At 48.0% G+C, this 17,424-nt stretch overlaps 1 long non-coding RNA gene across 1 annotated transcript; it reads right to left on the bottom strand.

Annotated features, from left to right (window-relative positions):
- Positions 1-13,467: 13,467 nt before the first annotated feature.
- LOC147979402 (uncharacterized) lies at positions 13,468-17,208 on the bottom strand. The gene is made up of 3 exons (XR_015599707.1): positions 16,797-17,208; positions 15,984-16,707; positions 13,468-15,208 (listed from the first exon to the last, which is right to left on the bottom strand). It is a non-coding gene; the product is annotated as an uncharacterized LOC147979402 (long non-coding RNA).
- Positions 17,209-17,424: the final 216 nt, after the last annotated feature.

Below are 17,424 nucleotides of genomic sequence, written 5' to 3'. Positions count from 1 at the left end.
TTGTCAACTTAGTCAATATAAATGATTCTAGCTGCATTGACCATACGATGTCCATCCAACGACTGTCGTGCTTCTTCAACCTCTGGTCTTCTTGCTCCAGCCACCCAAATCAGTGCCGGCCGTGCCGCCTGCTCCTGCCTCCTGTGTCCGGCTGTGCTGCCACCGCTGGCCATGCCATCCTTCTATACTCACCCACATCTCCTGTTATTTTCCGGTGACGGCAGCCTCACACTGCATCCGAAGTAGTCAACCCACGTACTCCCCTCTGCATGGGCATCCACTACCGCATCTTCCCCGGCTCCGCGTCGTTCCCTTCCTAGGCCTCGTCGTCATCCACCGCCTTGGTGCTCTCAGCACGGCGTGGTCAACATGGTCTACGAAGGACAGCCATCGGAAGAGGACTTTAGGTGGTGAGGCTGACAGCTGGACCCACCAGCTACATCTTTAAACACAAGGAAGTGCCTCCTTATTACTCAAAAAATAAAAACGATTCCTCCCCCTGACAGCTGGGACCGACCAGCTATATCTTCGCACGCAGGGAAGTGCATCCTTATCCTCCCTGAACGCTGGGACCCACTCGGTCAAAGCATATGAAGCGTTGTCTATTTGGTCGTGAACGTGTAGGTAAATACTGGTCGGTCGGTCTCTCTACAAGTATGAACCGTGGCCGAGTAAGTAGCGGCACGTGTCATTGTAGAGCACCCGACATAGTAGTTCACGCAGTCCCGTCTAAGTATTGTACACGTATGTACAGCCATAGGGCAAAAAATACGGCCACATACATACATATGGGTGGGGTCTCGAGCGCGTACTCGCACATATATATGGACGGCCAAGACTTGTGTACACAGAGAGGCAACGGACGACAACAACGACGTCCTATTCATTGGGCAGCGAACCGGATGGGTTGGAACAAAGAAACATTGTCCTTTTCATCGGGAGGCAACTGACTGGGTCAGAATGTGTCCTGTTCAACGGGAGCCAACCGGCTTGGACAGAACAGCCGAAACGGGGTCTGGCGTACCACATAACGGAGGAAACGATCTTCTGTTCGACCGGACACGGTCGTAACGGGATCCTGTTCATAGGGACGGCTCTGGCATACCGAAATACGGAGGAAACAGACTTGTGTTTGAGTGCCTAAGGTCGAAACGGGGTCCTGTTGATCGGGAGGGGTGTGGTGTACCATAAAATGGAGGAAACGGTCAAAACGGGGTCCTGTTCATCCACCATCTACCACCTCGCTCTAGCCTCCACGGGCTACTATTCATGCACCGTCAACCTCCTCCACCCTCCACGGGCTACTGTTCATCCAGCAGCAATGGCCTACTACCACGGGGTCCTGTTCATCCAACCCCCACCAGGAACTGTTCATCCACAGCCAACCAACCAGCTCGACTCACCATGTCTCGACTCGTTCTACGTACCGCGCACACGGTTGCAATAGTCACTGTTCGTCGAGAGGCAACGCAACACCGGCTCGATTGGCTTCAGTAAGCAGCAACAGTGATCGATCGCTCGGGTTTAGTTAGCAGCACCAGTGAAGGAATTGCTCAGTTTCAGTCAGCAACGAATGAATCGCTCGGGTTCAGTTAACAGCCAGGGGATCGATTGCTCGGGTTCAGTAACGTGCGATCGCACCGGGTTCAGTTAGCCAACGCCTCGCACACACATGCGTACACGAGAGAAATGTGCAAACCACAATGCATCGCTCAGCCCTGATCACCCATCGTAACCGGGAACTCCACCATATTTTCCTCACCCTCGCTTCTACCACGATTTTTTCTGTCATGGACGGCCCAAAGAATGTCATGCAGCTGTGTCTCCGGCCCGCCCAGGACGAAAAGCCCATTTTCTGTCATGATTTTTTGTCATAGAAGTAGGATCCCACCAAATCTATGATGATACCGGGTTTTGTCACAATTATCGTCATAGAAGTGTCATAAGCATGACATATTTTTTTTCGTTCAGCCCAAAATGTCACGGATGTGTCTTTTTTTAGTGCTACCGGGGGCTTTGAATTCTTGTACATTGCCCTCGACAAGTTTACAAAGTGTCTGAAAGTGGAGCCTGTGAGGAAGGTAACCGCACAATCAGCTATCAAGTTCTTGAAGGGATTGGTGTGCCAGTACTGAGTACCCGCCAGAGTCATCACTGACAACGACACCCAATTCACAAGTCGCCCTTCATGCAATAGGTTCAAGCCCTCAGAAGCAAGGGCTCATTTGCCTTTGTTGCTCATCCCAGAAGCAATGGACAAGCTGAGAGGGCGAACACTGAAGTGCCGCGAGCAATCAAGACAAGAACATTTGATAGGCTGCAGAAGTGCGGCACGCACTGGATTGATGAGCTGGCGGTGGTTCTTTGGTCCCTCCGTACGACACCAAATCGATCCACCGACCAGACTCCCTTCTCCCTAGTCTATGGGGCAGAAGCAATGATCCCCTCGAAACTCATATACGGGTCACCTTGAGTATTTGCATACGATGAAGTAGAGCAAGAGAAACAATGGCATGACGATGCCGTGCTCCTCGAGGAGAACCGTCTCCAAGCTGCTACGTGTGGTGCACACTACCTGCAAGCCGTGCGTCGTTATCACAGCTATAGGGTTCATGCCCGAAGCCTTGAGGAAGGGGACCTTGTCCTTAGGCGTGTTCAGTCCGCCAAGGGTATAGACAAGTTGACACCAAAGTGGGAAGGCCCTTACCGGGTAGTACGAGTCACCAGACCTGGCGTAGTCCGTTTGTAGACCAGAGATGGCATTCAGTTGGAAAACTCATGGAACATTGAGCATCTCCGTAAGTTCTACCCGTGAGGCACGGCTGTCGGGCCCTACCCGGCAGCCACCCTTTTTGTACAAGCCTTTCCGATGCTACATGTAACCCTTTGTACAAAGCTAGGCACGGACCATGAGAAATGGATAAATAAATGAAGCACCGGGGGCCCCAAAAACTTGCATGAATGCATAAGCCTAACATGAGCATAGCATGATCATGTAGATAAGGGCATATGTAGCATTGTTTTCCTCTACACTTAACTATAGGGCACTTGCCGCGGACTCAGTCCCAAAGAAAAGAAACGGAGGTAAGCCTACATATCGGTCCCCAACAAGCCAAACAGATAAGTTCCCTCTTGTCCATACATGTTTTGTAAAGTGAAAACTTGTGCATATGAAAACCTCGCCGCCTTTGAAACATGGGTGCTCCCATCCTTTGTCCCGAACATTGCTTCGGTCAAGGTGGTTGTAGTGGCCTTTGACGGAGGAGGTTCAACAAGGGGATGGCTCCTTTCCATAATTTTGATCCCGGCAGGCTAAGCCCCGCGACAACGAACGAAAGGAACCGGCAGGATAGCTTGCCAGAGAAAACTTGTTTACTTAAACGTATGGAGGAATCTCACCTCTGCATAGACATGGTACAAGCACAAGTACCCGGCAAGGATTGTCTTTTTTCACTAATATGCAGATAAACAAGTACAGATCTTACAGAACACAAACATGGAGAAAAGAAGATTACATATTTAAGACTAAAGTTTGGCAAGTGCCTACACATTTTAGACTGAAAAAAGATCAGTGCCTCATAATCCCTTTATTTCCTCTCTCCTCCTAGGAACTATAGTGGGAGGTTAAGAGGGAAAAAGGAGTGTCTGAACAGAAACCCGGCCCGACCTTGTCAGGACCTACCGGGTGCAGCCTGGCAAGATCGGGAGTGGCGAAGCTGCGAAGAAGGGGGACGGAGAGAGCAGCTCGGTGGTGCCCTAGTCACTACCCCTAGGTCCAGCAAGACGCCCTAGCACAGGCACCGGCGGGGGGGCGGGGGGGGGGGGGGAGCCTGCTGGAAATCAACTGGAAGACTGCTGGAGGAGGCGAAGGCACCAAGAGAGTGTCCCCCTCCCCGACAGCCGTCGGGAATAGGCCGGTGATGATGGTGCCAGGGAGGGAGGGTAAGCGCGGAAAGATGAGGGAGCGGGCCCACAGTACGAGGCGAAGGCGTCGATGCCATCGTACTCCGACCTGACGGCCTGCCACCCGCCTTCTTCGTCTTACCTCGTTTTTTCCTCACCACCATTGCTCCAGGAGGACGCCAACTCCTCGGTCCGTCACCTCCCCTGGAGAAGTGGAAGACGGCGGTGGCGTCCGACGCGTTCGAGGAGTGCCACTCCCGACCTTGGTGGGCAGGAAGACACCGCCATCTTCAGCATCAACCCCGACCCCGCTGGAAGGAGCAGTGCTGAGATTACCAAGGATCCTGAGCATAACACCACATGCAGGCGCCGGAAGCCCCAAGAGCCTCACCGACGGGATGACCAGCCTCGATGACTTGCGGCAAGGGCAAGTACTCCCCTCCAGGCGGCTGGCTTGTGTGGGGGGAACAAGCACTGCACCATTATGGAGAAGCGCGACACTTCGCACACTGCGGTCGATTCGGCGCCCATGCCTACGACCGCCGCATATCCTACAACCCCGGACCAGACTCACTCCCCGAGCATCAACGCGAGTATTCGACATCATCACCCCTGAGATAGAGCCTGGGGCCTGGCCCCGGTCTCCCCCATCGACATGAGAAAGAAGGAAGCAAGAAATAAAAAGGGAGATGTGCATGGGTGGGTGCCTCTGCTCCCCCTCGCACCCCTTTTATAGGCAGGCCGGGACCGGGGGCTGGTCCTTCACCCCCACCCCCTAGGGGGCTCCTTCTGATCCGACCCATCCAAGCTACCACCGACGGCCGGATCCGATTGCCACCCTCTTACACCAATCCAAGAAGACCAGACCTTTGCCATGACACTCTTTCCTGCACCATGCACCTCCATCACCTACCCCACTCGGTGCATGCAACATACGTGGCAAAGTATAAGGGAATGGTGGGATGAGTGAATTGGCAGTTACTCCCCCGTGGGTTAAAGTCATTCACGGGCCATTACAGATATGGCCCCGCCACAATTGGCATCACGCGACGCGCAGAAAAACCGAAAACTGACTCAAACGCAAGTTAATGAAGAAGCTAAGGAAATCTCAAGGGATGAGCTACCACAAGCTCTTTGCCTGTGTACTAGATAGGGCCTACCCCAACGATGCTCAGCAGCGCCTTCGGGCCAGGCCCAGGGGCTCCTATTGGTGCAACAAACCCTGGACTATGTTGCCCGGACTGTACACAGGCTCAAGGGCAAGGTTACAACATCCAAGACAAGGCCAAGTAGAAGGGATAGCTCTTTGAGAAATCAAAGGGCGGATCAAGAAGAGCAAGACAAGATGAAGAAGCAAGATATCACTAAGGAAAAACCTCCCTTTCCGGGCAGGCGATCCTGACAAGGTCGAGCTCACCCTGAAGACAAATCCCAAGACCTCCCCAGCAAGGGTTGCCGGGACACTAGCGGTCCGTTTCCCCGCCAAGGCTCCACTGCTCCACCTCACAGCAACTCAAGTCACCCATCGGTGCGGTGTCGAGCCCTCAAGTTGTTAAGTGACTGTCATTTGGCACGTGGCAACCACTTCTGAGGAAGATCACTCCTAAATGACACCCGTCCAGAGGCATGTCACGCAGGAAGGAGAGAAGGTGGTTGAATAGCACGACAATGCTTGCCGGGCTGCGCCCACGACGTCACACTAAGCGGTGCATTTAATGCACCTTGTCCTGTCTACAGAGTTAGGTATGATAGCACTGTGTCTATCTAATCGCTGGATAATGACTGTTTTGCCATTGTGGTAACCCCTTGACCTATAAAACGAGGGCCATGGCAACCTTAGAAAGGATTCATACATTTGTACACTCATACGCGTATAGCGGCTCTCTTCCTAGCACGACCTTGCTGGGCTTGAGCGCTGCATCTCCACCACGGTCCTTCATCAATCCGCCAAAGCAGGAGTTGGGTTTTATGCCTCGCGGTGGCCCAAACCTGGGTAAAAACTGCCTGTGTCATCGCTACCATGCTGCTCTACGACCTTCGCTCTTTGTGCAACGCACCTTTCCCCCTTGCCGAACCACAAGGGGCCGATGGCCCCATATCTGACCGTGTCGAACCACGACAGGTGAATCGTGCCCAAGTGTGCAATCAAGCAACTGCTCTCCTAGGGTTTGTGCAACACGAGCGTAGTCTTCGGTAGGAGATTTTGTATTGCTCATCCCTATATTTGCACAAGCCCTGTTATCCCACCGTGTGTGTTTCTTTATTGCCCTCCTCTAATTTGTGATCACTTGTTCTGCATTTTGAGTCTGCTGGATTTATTTCAACATTTACAATATCTTGGAATTCAATTTGCATGAATTTGTGCCACTTTTCCAAACCAAGCCACTCGATAAGCTTTACTTTGTAGGTGTGAGCGAAGAAGTCCAGTACCAATTCCACTATTCTTTCATTTCACATTGAGTGACACGGGATACATCCTCAACTTTGGGAAAAGGTAGTTTATCTCAACATGGTACCAATTCCAGTATTGTTTATCTCATTTCATACTCACCTTTGCTCAAGTCTTGTGATGGATAGGCAAAGCACATCATCTCTGGTCTACAACCACGACGACGAGTTTGATGTCATGAAGAACTTCATCGATGCCAAGATGGACAAATACACGAGGGAGCTCAAAGACATCATCAACACCGGCAAGAGATCTTCCGCATTATCAAGAAGATGATCAAGTACACATGCTCCCGGACTACCATCGCCGGCAAGGACACACCGTCGTCAACACCGACAAGACCAAGAAGCTCAAGGCCATCAAGGACATGTCACAAGAAATAAAGAGCACACTTCAGGAGTGCGCTGGCTTTCCTATCACCGCTGCTCCCATGGGATCGCGACCCCCGTGCACATGGCCTTCTACACCCACGTGCACACGGGCCATACATAACAACAACATCAACCCCAAGACTATGGCTTCATCAACTACGTTGGCATCTTCGCCAAGTAACTTCAAGGCATCTTCGCCTTTGGATGTACGACATCTTAGCCTACTCCACGAGCTTAAGTCCACTACTTCCATGAGCTACTATGACTGCATCACTGCCTATGAGATTCAATTCTTTGAGACTCATGACCCCGAAAATCATCTTGACTGGGAGCGCAAGATGGGCGACTACCTCAAGCTACATGAAGTCCCCTCCGAAGATCAAATGAAGTGCACCACAAGTACCTTCGACGACTACACGTCGACATGGTGGCTTCACACACCTTTGAAGAGCTTCAACATGAGTTGGCCCAAGACAAACAAAGCGACACGGCAAAAATCCGTGTTTTCCACCTACACGGAACATCTTCTTCGCCAATTGGAGAACACCATTCAAGGATCCAAGTCCCTCGACGAGTACTTCATGGAGATGAAGGAAGCCTTGCAACGAGCCGGTGTGGACGACCCAATATGGACGAAGTTCCACTTCATGATGGGAGTAAACAACGCCATCACCAAGACTACCTTCTTCAACAACTACAAGTCCCTCGATGTCCTCTACATTGGTTCTCTCAAGGCGGAAAGAGAACTCAAGAAGTACAAGTCTACTTGACCCCGAGCTCACTTCACAACGACCACGCTCCAAGAAGGCAAGCATGAGGCTAGTACCACCGATATGTTCAAGTCCGATGAGCTCCAAGACAACGCTCCCAAGTTCGACTTCAATGCTATCCCTTTTTATGGCATTGATGATGTCGGGTCTACCATGACTCTTTTTGAAGACGACGCAGCGATGACTACGACTATGCAGTAACTCAAGGACCAAGATTTGGAGGTGAGCGACACTGTGATGAGCAAGGATAATGGTCCCATCTTTAGAGGTGAGAGTTTCTGCTTGTTATCCATGTTGGGATTTCCTCGAAGACGAGAGGATGATGTTGTATAGTAGAGATAAGTATTTACCTCAGTTAAGAACCAAGGTTTCAATCCAGTAGTAGAACAACACAGAACCTCGTTCGCAGCACCCGCACATACAAAATAAAATACTTGCACCCAACGCAAACAAGGTGGTTGTCAATCCCCTCGACGGTTACTTGCAAGGATTAAGTCTCTTAGTGGTAGGTAATAAGATTAATCGCTAAACAAATTTTTTTTTCAAAAAGGTATTTTTGCATCTTTATATATGATAAAAGTAGACCCAGGGCCATAGTTTCACTAGAGACTTCTCTCTCGAGCACATAGCATATGGTGGGCGAACAAATTACTGTTGGACAATTGATAGAAAAGCACATAGTTATGACGATATTCAAGGCAATGATCATGTATATAGGCATCAAGTTTGAGACAAGTAGACTGAATCCTACCTGCATCTACTACTATTACTCCACCCATTGACCGTTATCCACATGCATCTAGGGTATTAAGTATAAAACAAAGTAACTCCTTAAGCAAGATGACATGATGTAGACAAAGTAAACCCAATCAATATGAATAAACCCCATCATTTTTTCCTTAATGACCACAATACAAATATGTGTCTTGTCCCTTTCTGTCACTAGGATAGAGCACCGCAAGATTGAACCCATTACAAAGCACCTCTCCCATTGCAAGATAAATCAATCTAGTTGGCCAAACTAAATGGATAGAACGGAGAGAAATACAAACATGTAACAATCATGCATAAAATAGTTCAGAGAAGACTCAATTAATATTCAGATCATAATCCTGCAATTCATCGGATCCCAACACTGCAAAATAAGATTACATCGGATAGGACTCCAAGAACATCAAGGAGAACATTTTATTGAAGATCAAAGAGAGAAGAAGCCATCTGGCTACTAGATATGGACCCATAGGTCTGTGGTGAACTAATCACACATCATCGGAGGGCAACAAGGATTATGTAGAACCCTCCGTGTTCGATTCCCCCTCTAGCAGAGTACCAGAAAAGGCCTCCAGTTGGGATCACAGAAGAACAGAAACTTGCGGCACCGGAATAAGTGTTTGTGGTCGCTCTCTGTTGGTTTCCAGAATTTAGAGAATTTATAGAGGTGGAATTAGGCAAGACGGAGCCACGTGGGGCGCACAAGGCATCAGCGCAAGCCTACCCCCCGGGCGCACCCTATTGCCTTGTCGTGTGCTTGCTTCTTGCCCGGTCTCCTCCTGAAGCTTGTAGTGTCTCGTTTGTCCAGAAAAAATCATCAAAAAGTTTCATAGCGTTTGGACTCCGTTTGCTACCGATTTCCCAGAAAATAAAAACAATTAGAAAATAGCAACTGGCACTAGGTAAATAGGCTAGTCCCAAAAATGATATGAAATACCACAAAAGGTTATATAAAACATCCAAGATTGATGCTATAATAGCATGGAACAATCAAAAATTATATATATATTGGAGACGTGTCAAGCATCCCCAAGCTTAATTCCTGCTCATCTTAGAGTAGGCAAATCATAAAAATGGAATTTTTGATATGGAATGCTACCTAACATGTTTATTATGCAATCTTTCTTTTAGGGTATGAATATTAAGATTTGAATGATTCAAATCAATAGTCTATAATTTGATATAGAGACATCAATACTCCGGCATACCAACAAAAAATCATGCCTTTCAAAATAAAAATGCTAAAGAACACTATCCCTACAAAATCATATAGCCTTGTCATGCTCCATCTTAACACAAAATATAAATCATGCACAACCCCGATGTCAGCCAAGCAATTGGTTCATACTTTTTAATGCACTTCAGCTTTTTCAACCCCACACAATACATGAGCGTAAGCCTTGGACATATCACAATGGGTGGAATAGAATGTGGTGGTAGAGATTAATAATGGGAAGAAAGAAAGGAAGACAATGTCACATCGACGCGGCTAATAAATGGGCTATGGAGATGCCCATTAATTGATATCAATGAGAGGTGTAGGGATTGCCATGCAACAGATGCACTAAGAGGTATACGTGTATGAAATCTCAAACTGAAAACTAAGTGGGTGTGCATCCAACTTGCTTGCTCATCAAGACCTCATGCATTTTAGGATGCCCATCATTGGAATATAAAATCCAAGTTCTATAATGAGAAATTCTCACTAGTATATGGAAGTGACAACATAGGAGACTCTCTCTATGAAAAACATGGTGCTACTTTGAAGCACAAGTGTGGAAAAGGATAGTAACATTGCCCCTTCTCTTTTTTTCTCTCATTTTTTATTGTGCTCGTTTGCTCTCTTATTTATTTATTTATTTCCTCCCTGGGACAATGCTCCAATAATGATGAACATCACACTTCTACTTACTTACAACTCGATAAAACTGAAACATATGACTCTATATGAACGCCTCTGATAGTGTACCAGGAATTACAATGATAGTAGCGTAACATGTATGATAACGATGAATGTTGGCTGAGCCACAAATACTATGTCATCTATATGATCATGCAAACCAATATGACAATGCAGATGTATGTCATAATAAGGAACGATGGAAGTTGCATGGCAATATATAAATGGCATGATAGGTAGGTATGGTGGCTATTTTGAGGAATATATAAGGAGGCTTATGTGTGATAAAGCGTATCATATCACGAGGTTTGGATGCACTGACAAAGTTTGCACTGGCTCTGGAGGTGAGAAAGGGCAATGCACGGTATCGAAGAGCCTAGCGAATTGCGGAAAGGTGAGAGTGTGTATAATACATGGACTCACATTAGTCATAAAGAACTCACATACTTATTGCGAAAGTATATTAGCCCTGAAAGACGTGAATGCCATACATTTGATTCACTATTGTTGCAAACATGATTAACAACTTTATTGCAAACATCTGATAAGGATAAATAAAGCAGGCCTCCTGACTGATAGCCTTTACCAACAAAAGTTACTTACTTGGATATTACAAATTTATTCGACTCAAAGACAAGCTTGCAGCCATCTCTACACAAAAGAGATCTTCTAACAAGATTTTTATTGATGGAGTGGACATAATGCACATTCTTCAGGTGCATGATCTTCCCTGAAGTAAAATTCAGATCGACCGTGCCAACACCACGAACAGAAGCACTTGGACCATTGCCCATCAGCACAGTTGAAGTCCCTGCGGTCTGATAAGACGCAAGCATGGAAATATCACCGCATACATGCACATTAGCACCCAGTCAGGAGAATGACATACTGAAATAATAGTGGGAAATATACCATACCCAACATCCTTCATGTTAGTGTCACCACTAACAACATTAGCGGTCTTTCTGCCTTTCCCAAGATGACGCTTGTCATAACGATTAGGGAAACTGGGAGCCCAATGGTCAAGATCTCCGCACACATGACAAACACCTTTCTTCTTGTCATTCTTCTTCTTGAAGTTGGTGTGCTGTACAACCTTGTTCTTCCCATCAAACTTTTCTTTACCATCAAACTTGCCCCTGTTCTTGAACTTGTGGGGCTGGAAGTTTTTCTTCTGTACTAGATTGGAACTAGATCCTCCCTCAATACCTCGAGCACGTGTTTCGTTTGCTCTCACCTTTTCTTCCACATCGAGAGTACCAATGAGTCCAGAACAGAAAACTCCTGCCTCTTATGCTTCAGTAAGGTAGCAAAGTTCCTCCACAAGGGAGGAAGTTTAGTGATGATGCCTCCAACAACAAACTTGTCCGGTAACATATAGTTGAAGTACTCAAGTTCTCTAGAAAATGAATATATCTCGTGAGATTTCTCAACCACGGAGCACTCATCAGTCATCGTGTAGTCATAGAATTGGTCCACGATGTACAACTCAGTGCCGGCATCCGAGACCCCAAACTTGGCCTCGAGTGCATCACACATATCTTTTCCATTGTCAATTGACACATTAGCATCAACTATGTTCTCACTAAGATCACTCAAGAGAGCATCCTTAAACAGGGTATCCATTTTCTGAAAATCTTGTTCCTGTTGAGCATCTTATTCTCCTTCGGGTTTGCCAATAGTGGTGTCATAGAAACTCATGGTTTGAAACCATAAAACTGCTCTCCTACGCCACCTCTTATAGTGGATACCCTCAAACATAGGAGGTCTCATGGAAGCAGCGACACCACTTGGGGTAAATTGCCTATAATAAGGTTTTTTGATGGTTAGAAATATGAGCATTTTACCATATTATCTTATTAATAGAAATAGTACATAAAACATTATTATAATAGTAGAGATGAAATAGGTCATGTAATCTAGAGATGAGACAGCAAATGTCATGTGCATATATGAACTAGAAGAGACCATATGTAGAACAGAGGCTAGAACTAGAAATGGTAGAGCAAGAAACTAAGGCAAGATATTAAACAGAGAGAACACAAAGACATACGGAACATCAATAGAAGCACTAGTCTTGGGGTCGGTGTTGTTGCCAGCCATGTCGTCGAAGAGGTTGTCGACGCCAGGGAAGAAGTTGTCATCGTGGAAGTAGTCGTTGGAGTCTGGGGCGTACCTGATGAAGAAGTTAGTAGTCGCATAGAGCGCTCCCCAAAAACCTTATCGCCCTTCTCCTGTACAGGACTCAAAGCGGTGGGGTTTCGGAGGCGTACTATCCCGACCTGCGGTACATGCCACAAGACGGGATGGGGAAGATCGTAGAAGTAGCTCGGTGTTGAGGAATGGCGGCGAGAGGAAGATGATGTTCTGATGTGTCTCTCGAGGGAGGAGCGACCTCTCTTTTATAGGCACATGAGAAGTAGGCGAATAGGCTGCGTCGGGAGCTGAAGAGAAAGAGGGAGACAAAACGAACATGCAGCAGCCGAAGGGTGCAACGTTCGTATTCAATATCCACTACAGCAAAAACTTTAAGCTTCCGAGTGACCTTTCGTATACCAATCGTGCATGGCAAAAATTTAGACATCGGCTCGTTCCTGCAACCTACAGCGCATCATGATGAGGTGTGGCGTGGCGAGGCGGGCGACGGAGGAGGAGCGCGCGTGAATGTCCCTCTTGTTCTCATGCTCATACATGTGGGGAAACATCCTCCCTTATGAGGAGGTCCAACTCCCACCAAACTAGCAATGTGGGACTAAACTTTAGTTCCACCTCTTGCCTTGCACAAATGGGCTGTGTGGGCCTCTAGGATTTATTAGGAATTCCTAAAACTACTATTGGGTTGGCCCAAAATAAAAAAAATTCCATCACGCCACATATCACTGACAGTCATCATGAGTCTCGAGTATGACCGTTCGTCTCCTCCCGAGCTGATAACACCTTACAGTTATTCGAAGATGTAACAGGCAGCCCACCATTTTTAATTTGGCACCATTATGGGGCGACATGTCTACTTCAACTTTGTGCCACTACGTTATGGGCCCCAGTAAGGTGTCGATGGCAGATTGCATGCGAGACGACTTGTAGATGCTAGTGTGGTGCCCCTGAAAAGAGGGGGAGACTTTTTGGTTTACACTACAAAATTTGCTCTATCAGTGACAAAAGCCCTCATGACAAAACATGAAACGTCACCAAAGATCATTTTTAATGATAGTCCACCATCACGAGGTCCCCCTCCACTGCGGGCAACACCCTCTGCAACTTTGGCAACATTTCGGGCTGATTTTTGGCGACGTATTAGGCGTCATTAGGCATTTCCATTTTGTGCGACGAGACTCTATGTAACACCCACAATGCGGCTATATCTCCCATGTGTCGAGGCATGACTTAGATGCATAACCGCATGGTGGTTTACTCGCAAGTGGGGTAATCTTCACACAATTCCATGTACTGAATAAGAATGGGGTAAAGAGTTGGCTTACAATCGCCACTTCACACAAATAACAAGTTAAACATATATCATCCGGAATACAATCAAGGTCCCACTACGGAACCAAAATAAAAGAATACAACCACAAATGCTAGATCCCCGATCGTCCCAACTGGGCTCCACTACTGATCAACCGGAAAAGACACAAAACAACGATCAAGATCTTCATCGAGCTCCCACTTGAGCGTGGTTGCGTCACCTGCACTAGTATCATCACCACCTGCAACTGTTTGGAAGTATCTGTGAGTCACGAGGACTCAGCAATCTCACACCCGCGGGATCAATACTATTTAAGCTTCTGGGCAGGGTAAGGTAATGAGGTGGAGTTGCAGCAAGCACTAAGCAAATATGGTGGCTAACATACGCAAATAAGAGTGAGAAGAGAAGCAATGCGACGGTCGAGAAGCTAGAAGTGATCAAGAAGTGATCCTGAAACTACTTACGTTCAAGCATAACACAAGACCGTGTTCTCTTCCCGGACCCTGCCGAAAAGAGACCATCACGGCTACACACGCGATTGATGCAATTTAATTGAGTTAAGTGTCAAGTTCTCTACAACTGGATATTAACAATTTCCCATCTGCCACATAACCGCGGGCACGGCTCTCGAAAGTTTATACTCTGCAGGGGTGTCCCAACTTAGCCCATCACAAGCTCTCACGGTCAACGAAGGATATTCCTTCTCTCGGGAAGACCCGATCAGTCTCGAAATCCCGGTTACAAGACATTTCGACAATGGTAAAACAAGACCAGCAAAGTCGCCCGATGTGCCGACAATCCCGATAGGAGCTGCACATATCTCGTTCTCAGGGCAACATCGGATGAGACATCCTACGAGTAAAACCAAACCTCAAGTTTCCCCGAGGTGGCCCCGCAGTCTACTCAGTTCGGACCAACACTTAGAGAAGCACTGGCCCGGGGGGGGAGGGGGGTTAAATAAAGATGACCCACGGGATCATGAAAACCCAAGGGAATGTTATAGATTGTTAGGAAAATGTAAAACCAAGGTTGGGCCTTGCTGGAGGAGTTTTATTCAAAGTGAACTGTCAAGGGGTTCCCTTAACACTTGACCGCGTAAGGAACGCAAAATCAAGGAACATAGCACCGGTATGATGGAAACTAGGGCGACAAGAGTGGAACAAAACACCTGGCATAAGACCGAGCCTTCCACCCTTTACCAAGTATATAGATGCATTAATTAAATAAGAGATATTGTGATATCCCAACATATCCATGTTCCAAAATGGAACAAACTTCATCTTCACCTGCAACTAGCAACGCTATAAGAGGGGCTGAGCAAAAGCGTTAACATTGCCAAACAATGGTTTGCTTGGAAGGTGGGTTAGAGGCTTGACATGGCAATATGGGAGGCATGATATAAGAGGTGGTAGGTAGCGCGACATAGCGATAGAGAGAACAACTAGAAAGCAAAGATAGAAGTGATTTCGAGGGTATGGTCATCTTGCCTGAAATCCCGCAAGGAAGAAGAACGAGTCCATGAAGAAGACAAACGGATGTAGTCGAACGAATCCTTATAACTCCGGAACGAAACCGAAGCTGACGAGAGAAGCAACCCGGAAAGAAGAAAATAACATAGTAAACAGCCATCACATAAACATGACACGATGCACAACCAAGGATGATGCATGTCCGGTTTAATGAGGCATAGCACGACAAAGTGCAGAAGCAAAACTGCAAGTTAAGTGGATCTCAATATGCAACAGGATGCATATTGACAAAACACCACATCAATTATTTAGTTCTCTCTCGGTTATGTACCCAACAATATTAAATGTTATTAACATGGCAAGAGGTGAAGCATAATAAAACTACCTATCTAGGCAAGTTTAAATGAGGCTGAAACAACAAGCAACAAGTCCGGAAGAATCCTCATATGCAATTTATGGATTTGGTACTGTTCTTCCCTAAACCATATTTTAGAGTTTTTAAACATGCAATAAGAGTGCACCATGTTAAACTAGGCATTTTTCTGCCCCATTCACATATAAAGTTTATTTAAAACCGAGTTACGGTTAATTTGTTATGAGTTAAATCATTTTAACATGAAAAATAAAGTAAACAACAATTTAAAAATTTTAAACATGGTTGAAAATGACATATTATGAAACTAGATGAAAAACTAAGCATTTTACATATATAATGTTTTTACATGTGATGCATGGCTGGTGAGTTAGGATATGCACGAAACTTAGGGTGTTTTCTGTAAAACAGGCGTTCCCTGGAATAATAGACAAAATCGTCCAGAGGAAAAAACATTATACGGGCCGAAACTGGTCAGCCCACAGTGCAGGGGGGCTCGGGTGCTGCTCACCTTGGGCCGAGGCCCGGTCGGAATTAGAGGAGGCTTGGCGCTGGCTTGCGGCCCGGGATGTTGGCCACGCTGGCGCTTGAACCGGGTCAACGGGGATGAACGGGCGAAGCAGAGCAGCTCGACAGGGGTGAAGCGGGTAAGCGGGCACCTCGTCCTATTCTCGTCAGGAAGCAGAGCAATGGCAGGGACTTGGCGTTCTAGTCATCGCTGAAGACGAAGAGGAAGCCGAGCCCAGTGTGGAGCGGCGGCGAGATGTGAGCGATGGAGTAGGGCGGCGCTGTTGCAGGTAGACTGGGGCGACACGGACGAGCGGGAGGCAGAGGATGCAGCGACAGTGGACTTGGCGACGGGCGGCGCGACGAGGGACTTGGCGACGGGCGGCGTGACGAGGGACTTGGCGCGGGTGAGGGCGCACGGGAACCGGCCGGATCCGAGGCTAGGGCGACGGATCTGAACGGAGATGGGCGACACCGTCGGGGAAGACCATGGCGGCGGCGGCTGCCTGCTGGTTTGGTCGGCCGGTGACGAGGCTGACGAAGTGGCCGTCGGGCCGCGGAGCTTGTGCGCGAGCAGAGGAGCTCGCGGACTCGGGCGCGCGGGGCTGTAGGGAGCTCCAGCGTCGAAGGAGAATGGCAGGACGCCGGTGCGTGCTGGGCCCGAGTGGAGGAGGTGGCATAACGGCGGCGAGCTTCCATGTTCCTGAGCGGCCATGGTGTTCCTTGCTCTGGTCATGAGCAGAGAGAAAAAAAGGAGGTTAGGGGAGAGAAGAAAGGTGAACGAGGGGAACGAACGGCGTCAGAGGATTTTTCTCACCAGCAGCGGGCTCTTGTGGGTCTCCGGCAAGGGCTGGCGGGGACGGAGATGCTCGAGACTTCTGCTACTGCTTGGGTGGTCGGCGGCCATGGCGCGATTTAGACGAGGCCGAGTGCTGCTTCCGGTCCATCCTGGATCGAGGCACGGGAGGAGGGAACGAGGCGCTCGGGCCTTGCGGGACAACTCGATCCAGGGCCTCGTTGGGATGAACTGGGACGACGAGGGCCATTCGATCTGGATCGGGCGGTCCAGATCGACGGTGGGAGCTGCACAGTTGGTTGGCTGGAAGTGGCCGCGCGAGAGGACTGGGCAGATGGGATTTGGAGGGATCCCGAGGTGGGAGGCGGCGGCGCGACCAGACAGGCTCCCTAGTTTTTAGGGTTGGTCTAGTTTAGGTAGGTTTTCATCTGCTATAAATAGCATGTAGGAATTGTGTAGGGGCTATCTAGCCCCTCTGATCGTAATCGGACGGATGAAAAAAATAAGCTAGGGAGTCCAATGAATAAAACAAGGATGTTTTAGGGATGTTAGGAGATGATCTGAATGCAACGGTGATGACTGAGCAGTTCGGGTTTGGGGAAGTTTCAGACATGGGCGAGGGGTGGATGTACTGTGCAAAGAGGCGTTA

Source organism: Triticum urartu, chromosome 3A (genome assembly GCF_056163025.1).
Source record: "Triticum urartu cultivar PI428250 chromosome 3A, HENAU_Tu73, whole genome shotgun sequence".
NCBI classification, from domain to species: Eukaryota; Viridiplantae; Streptophyta; class Magnoliopsida; order Poales; family Poaceae; genus Triticum; species Triticum urartu.
Note: the sequence above shows the minus strand (reverse complement) of the source record. Positions and strands in the feature narration are given on the sequence as shown.